Here is a 5,240-nt window from a genome sequence, read left to right as displayed (position 1 = left end):
CGGAAGCAAAACCGTGACTCTCATGAAAGAAAAAAAACAGAAAACGCGTTTCATTTTTTCCTTTCCGAGAGGCACGGTCGTGACTCTCGCGAAAGCACAACCGTGCCTCTTGCGGAAGCAAAATCATGACTCTCGCGAAAAAAATAGAAAACACGTTTTTTTTTGTTTCCGAAAGGCGCGGCTGTGACTCTCGCTAAAGCACAACCGTGCCTCTTACAAAAAAACCGTGACTTTCGTGAAAGAAAAAAAAGAAAACACGTTTTTTCATGCAAAAAAAATTCGAAAATTTTGTTTTGATCGAAAAGCTAAGGAAGGCCGGGAAAAAACCAAAACGTCGAAAAAACCCAGAAAAAACCGTTTAAAAAGCCGAAAACGCGTGCAGAAAAATAAAAAAAAATCCGGAGAGAGCGTCCAGAGCGCGACTCGTGACGAATGACTGAGAGCGCATTAAGTGACGCTGATCGTTGCGAGGCTCGTGAAGGAGGGCTCGTTAACCAATTGCTGCCTCGAATGAAGGCATCGAATGAAAGAGCTAATGGGCTCAGCCGCGTGCAACGAGCAGGCCCATGAAACCCAGGCCAAGAGGCCGGCCCATAGTCCACATGCATCCGCGACTCCTATTCTATAGCCCGGTTATTGCAGTTAGGGCACTTCAACCTAGGGATACGGCACCAACGCCGTCTGATCTGTGCGCCGCCGCCTTGGCTTCTCCGATACGGCCGCCGCCGGTCGACTTGGATATACGGGGTAGAGCGAGCAGACCAGACAGCCGCCCACCTCGCTGCCGCCAACTTGTTTGACTTCCTCGTCAACTGGTTGGACGATTTCTTCATGGATCAGGTCAGAATTCTTTAGCATTTGTTCTGTCTCGCCTTTTAGGTTTTCCACCTCATTTACCAGATGTTTCGTTTTGTATTTAGGGCGATCTCCATCGCAGGATCAGTAGAAGTGTTCTGAAGATAAGAATCGATGACTTATTTTTGCACGGTTATGTTGCTGATTGTGACGCACACTCCGCTACTGTAGTAGCCTGCTCGAAAAATATTCCGGTGTCATTGGTGAATTGCACGGTCACATTGGTTTTCCCTGACGGAAGAAAATTTTCCCCTAATAAGCACGATATCAAAATATGGGATAATGTTGCTTCAATACAATGTTATTTTCCTGGAGATGTGCTTAATACAAATCTCGTGCAGTCACTTGAAGTATGCAGGACACCACTTTTAATGTCTGAAAACATTTATACCTATAGTGCATACGAAGGTGACTACACAGGCATCATAACCCCTGGTTATCTCATGTAAGTTCTTTTTTTCTAAGAAAACTATTTATTTTTGGATGATCTGTCTCGTAAGAATTACTTGCCTCTTTACATGCAGTTCAATACACGAGAACTATTTCCACCACAACAGTTGTGCAAATATATATTCAGGAGATGGAGCATTGGTCATTAACAAAAATGGAGAATTGGTTGGACTGTGTTGTGACTTTAACCGTTACCTAATTTCAATGGATGTGCCTGCAATCTTAGAAGTGCTTGAGAATCAGCAATAGTCAGTCAAAGATTTTTGTGGTAATATGCTTCTCTTGTCAAATAAGTAATTTGGTTCATCAATATTGTTGCGTAAGAGCACGCTTTTAAAATTTCTGGCAAACAACATGCTCGGACATGAATATTTCTTTGACAGTGCTAGTTGGAAATTTTCTAGACAATTGGCTATTAGCCTATTGTACTGTATTTAGCAATTTATTTTTTGCCCTAAGATGTAAATAATCAAAATATTCAGGACAAATTTGTCTTTGTGAAAAGAGTACTCACAGTTGATTTAAAGGTAATTTATTTGCACTGCATTTTGTAAAATGATTGCTTAAAGAGCTTTACTCTGCCTATTGGAAAGATCTAGCTTGTAAAGATAATTAAATAACTGTGGTATAACCACTTCTCTTTACATAACTCTGTTACTTTTATAGTAATATGTTATTTTTCTGAGTTGTTGGGATTACTATTCATCTACTTGCCTGGTAGCCATTCAATAAAATAGTTCAATATTATAGAAGTAACATTGTAGTGTTTGATATACTGCAGCAAGTCTTCTTTACTCCTATAAAAGACACAGTTGATGATGATGGTGTGTCTTCCGTCTGTCTTTTCAGGCCATCTGATCCGCATCGGACGCATGTGGGCCAAGCTTTGGGAATTTTGCAAAAAGACGCCCGTCACTGCGTCCACATTTACACTTAACCCCTTAGTCTCTCTCTCTCTCTCTCTCTCTCTCTCTCTCTCTCCAACCGCCCACCTGACCCAACCATGGAATCACCGATCTGCCGCTCCGATGCCGGCGCCGTTCACCGCCAGTGCCTCTCCTGCCACCTCCTCCGCCGCATCACCTCGCCACGCACCACCGCCACCACCTCCCATTCCTCCTCACCGTTTCCTCCGCCCGCTCCCGTCTGTGGTGGCGCTGCCACCCACTATTTATTCCCCTTCCCAGCTGATGTGCGTCACAAGAAGGTCAAATCCGAACCTCTCCTCGAGAAACTCCATGCCGTCTGCTGCTGGAGAGCCACCAACGATCTCCACACCCACCCTCCCCTCCCACCACACAAGTGTTGACATTGTTCCTTCCCCACCGTCCTCGTCATCCCTCATTCAGCATCGCCATGACAGCTCGTCTCTCCAAGTTCATCTACCTCTCCACACCCAACCCCCTTGTCCATCCGGGATCACGCCGCTGCTGTCTGCCTTGAAAGGCCACCGTGGCCGTTCTTTGCTCCCCCACCCTTTCCTCCGTCTGAGCACTGCTGTCACCACTCTTCTCCGTGGCGGCGTTTCCTTGAAGGTCGCCGTCCACAGACGAAGGTCGTCATCCATGGTCTCCGCCACCTCCAGGAAGGACATTGCTGCTGTTTCTCTGCAAGGTAGTCGGCCTCCTCCACTCTAATTTTTCTGGCATTGTGCAGTGTACTCCATGGCATAAATTACTGACTGTTCTTCAAACGCAAACTGCAGATATCATGCAATTGTTAGAAATTGGTTGCTTGATGCTTGACAGTGGATATGTTTAAAAATATTTTCCCAATTGTTTGTTGTGGCTGTTGTAGGCAGAAATAATTTCCAATTGTTTGCTATGGCTGGATATTGTTCGATGTGGCTATTTCTAGATCTCTTCCATCCATTACTGTTTGCAAGATTCTTTTTTAGTGCATAACAATATGCTGCATTGATATATGACGTTAAATTGTTAGATAATCATGCAGTTAAACAACCCAAGGAAAGATAATTAACCTTCATTTAGCTAGATTTAAACATGCCTATAATGTAACTTTTACATCTACTCAACACATTATTCCAAAAGCCTAGGATTGATCAACTCACATAATAAGAACCTGTGCAGAATTGGCAGTTTCTTTGGGCCAGCAAGTAGCCTTTTCACTTTGTGTTTTCTGTACCTTGGTTTGTGCTTGCTCTGCTTAACTGTTGTGTGCTTGGCTACTTGCAGCGTCCACTGATCAGAGAGGAATGTCAGCAAGGGGGTAGCAGCAGTTGGTAGGCTCAGCCTAGGACTTGGAAACTGTAAGTTCATTGGTCCGATACCATGGTATTAGATATCCTTCTGCTAGAATAGCTTATTAAAATGATTTGGCATGACTTATACTCCCTCTGTCCCAAAATATAAGAACGTTTTTAACACTACACTAGTGTCAAAAACGTTCTTATATTATGGGATAGAGGGAGTATTTCTTTAGTTGTATTAGTGGGCAACCATCATGGGCAGAGTAAGGTTGTTGGAAGTTACTGATATTTGTGTTGTTTGCCTGACGAGGTTTCGAGGGAGGAATTGTTGTATGAACCGTGTATTTATGTACTACATTTGTTCTTTCTTATTTATGGACCCAAGTTTTCCTTTCATTCACTGGTGAGTTTACTTATTTCTGGCAATTTTGATGATGTTATTTCGTGGCGACATTAGATGCTTAGTCAGTTCTGATCTCTACTCCTATAAAAATTTCAGTTGGTGGTGAACTGGTGATGGTGTGTTTGCCTCTGCATTTCTATGAGATTTTATTTTTGGTTTTCAGAAAACCAGTGAGTAGAACAAAACAGATTCAACTATCAGAGAGGTAGAAGTTCTGTTTACTTCTCCAAGGAGCGGTTTGCTTTTCTAACTGACCAATAAACGTCATGAGCCAAATGCCTGGAGTAATGAGTATGATGCCTCAGCTGGGAGTTTCGGTGAATGAAAATCTTGCTATCTACTTGCTCCCGGATCATACAGTGGTAATAAATGGACTGTCCATCGCGCTGTTCGCTGCGTCTGAAATCCTTCCATGCGAGTTGATTGCCACCTCTTCACCCTTATTCGTGTTTTTTTTACGTCTCCACAAGGTTCACCATGTAGCCTAATTGAGTCTCGGAGCAATTATATTATATCTTAATGAACTGCAGTTCATGGTAGTAGTTGATTATATGCACGATAGGAAGCTCGGATCCTAAATTTAGTCGATGATGTTTCTATATACTACCTATTTGTCCATTTCTTCGACAAGTATTTTCTGGCGGAGTGAGTACATGTTTAATAATCCAATGGGTGTGTGGTTGAGGGTTCAATAAATAAAATAAATTTTAGTAATATATTTCTATACATGTTTTATCTTCTTTAGCAACGCACGGGCAACTTACTAGTCACCAAAATATTGCGTCAAGGGGGAAAACTTTGTCATCCAGTCATTATCACAATGCCATGCCCTGTGCTTCAATATGCGTACAACACACTAGGAGAGGGATGCTGATCACAAAATCGGTTCTGTCAGCTATTCCTGCTTACTTCCTCTGTCTGTGAATAAGTGCATTTTTAGCTTTTGTTTTAAGTCAAAATTTTAAAATTTTGACCAATTTTATTAGAAAAAGTAGCAGCATTTATGATACTAAATTACTATCGCAAGATCCGCTTTTGAAATGTACTTTCATAATGTACCAATTTTATGTCATATATGTTACTACTCTTTTTTATAAAGTTAGTCAAACTTTTTAAACTTTGACTTAAGACAAACGGTCTTATTCGCGGATGGAGGGAGTATTTCGTGTCATGCATCGAATTACCCCTGTGGCCTGTGGGTGGTTAATGAGATTGACGGCCTGTGGGTGGTTAATGAGATTGACACTCAGGAGATCATTTCTTTGGAAGGGGGAAGAGAAGGCTAAGAGTATCTCTAGTAGACCCCTTGAAAGGGGGTGGTCC

General features: G+C 42.3%; 1 long non-coding RNA gene across 2 annotated transcripts; it reads left to right on the top strand.

Moving 5' to 3' along the window:
- The first annotated feature begins 667 nt into the window (after positions 1-667).
- LOC119302223 lies at positions 668-4,533 on the top strand. Of its 2 annotated transcripts, none has more exons than XR_005147420.1 (6): positions 668-840; positions 921-1,300; positions 1,380-1,573; positions 2,155-2,919; positions 3,501-3,917; positions 4,081-4,533. It is a non-coding gene; the product is annotated as an uncharacterized LOC119302223 (long non-coding RNA). The 2 variants fall into 2 exon arrangements; XR_005147419.1 differs by having other exon boundaries at positions 4,014-4,533.
- Positions 4,534-5,240: the final 707 nt, after the last annotated feature.

Source organism: Triticum dicoccoides, chromosome 5A (assembly GCF_002162155.2).
Source record: "Triticum dicoccoides isolate Atlit2015 ecotype Zavitan chromosome 5A, WEW_v2.0, whole genome shotgun sequence".
Classification (NCBI taxonomy): domain Eukaryota; kingdom Viridiplantae; phylum Streptophyta; class Magnoliopsida; order Poales; family Poaceae; genus Triticum; species Triticum dicoccoides.
The sequence above is the reverse complement of the archived record's forward strand: the minus strand, read 5'-3'. Positions and strand labels throughout refer to the sequence as shown.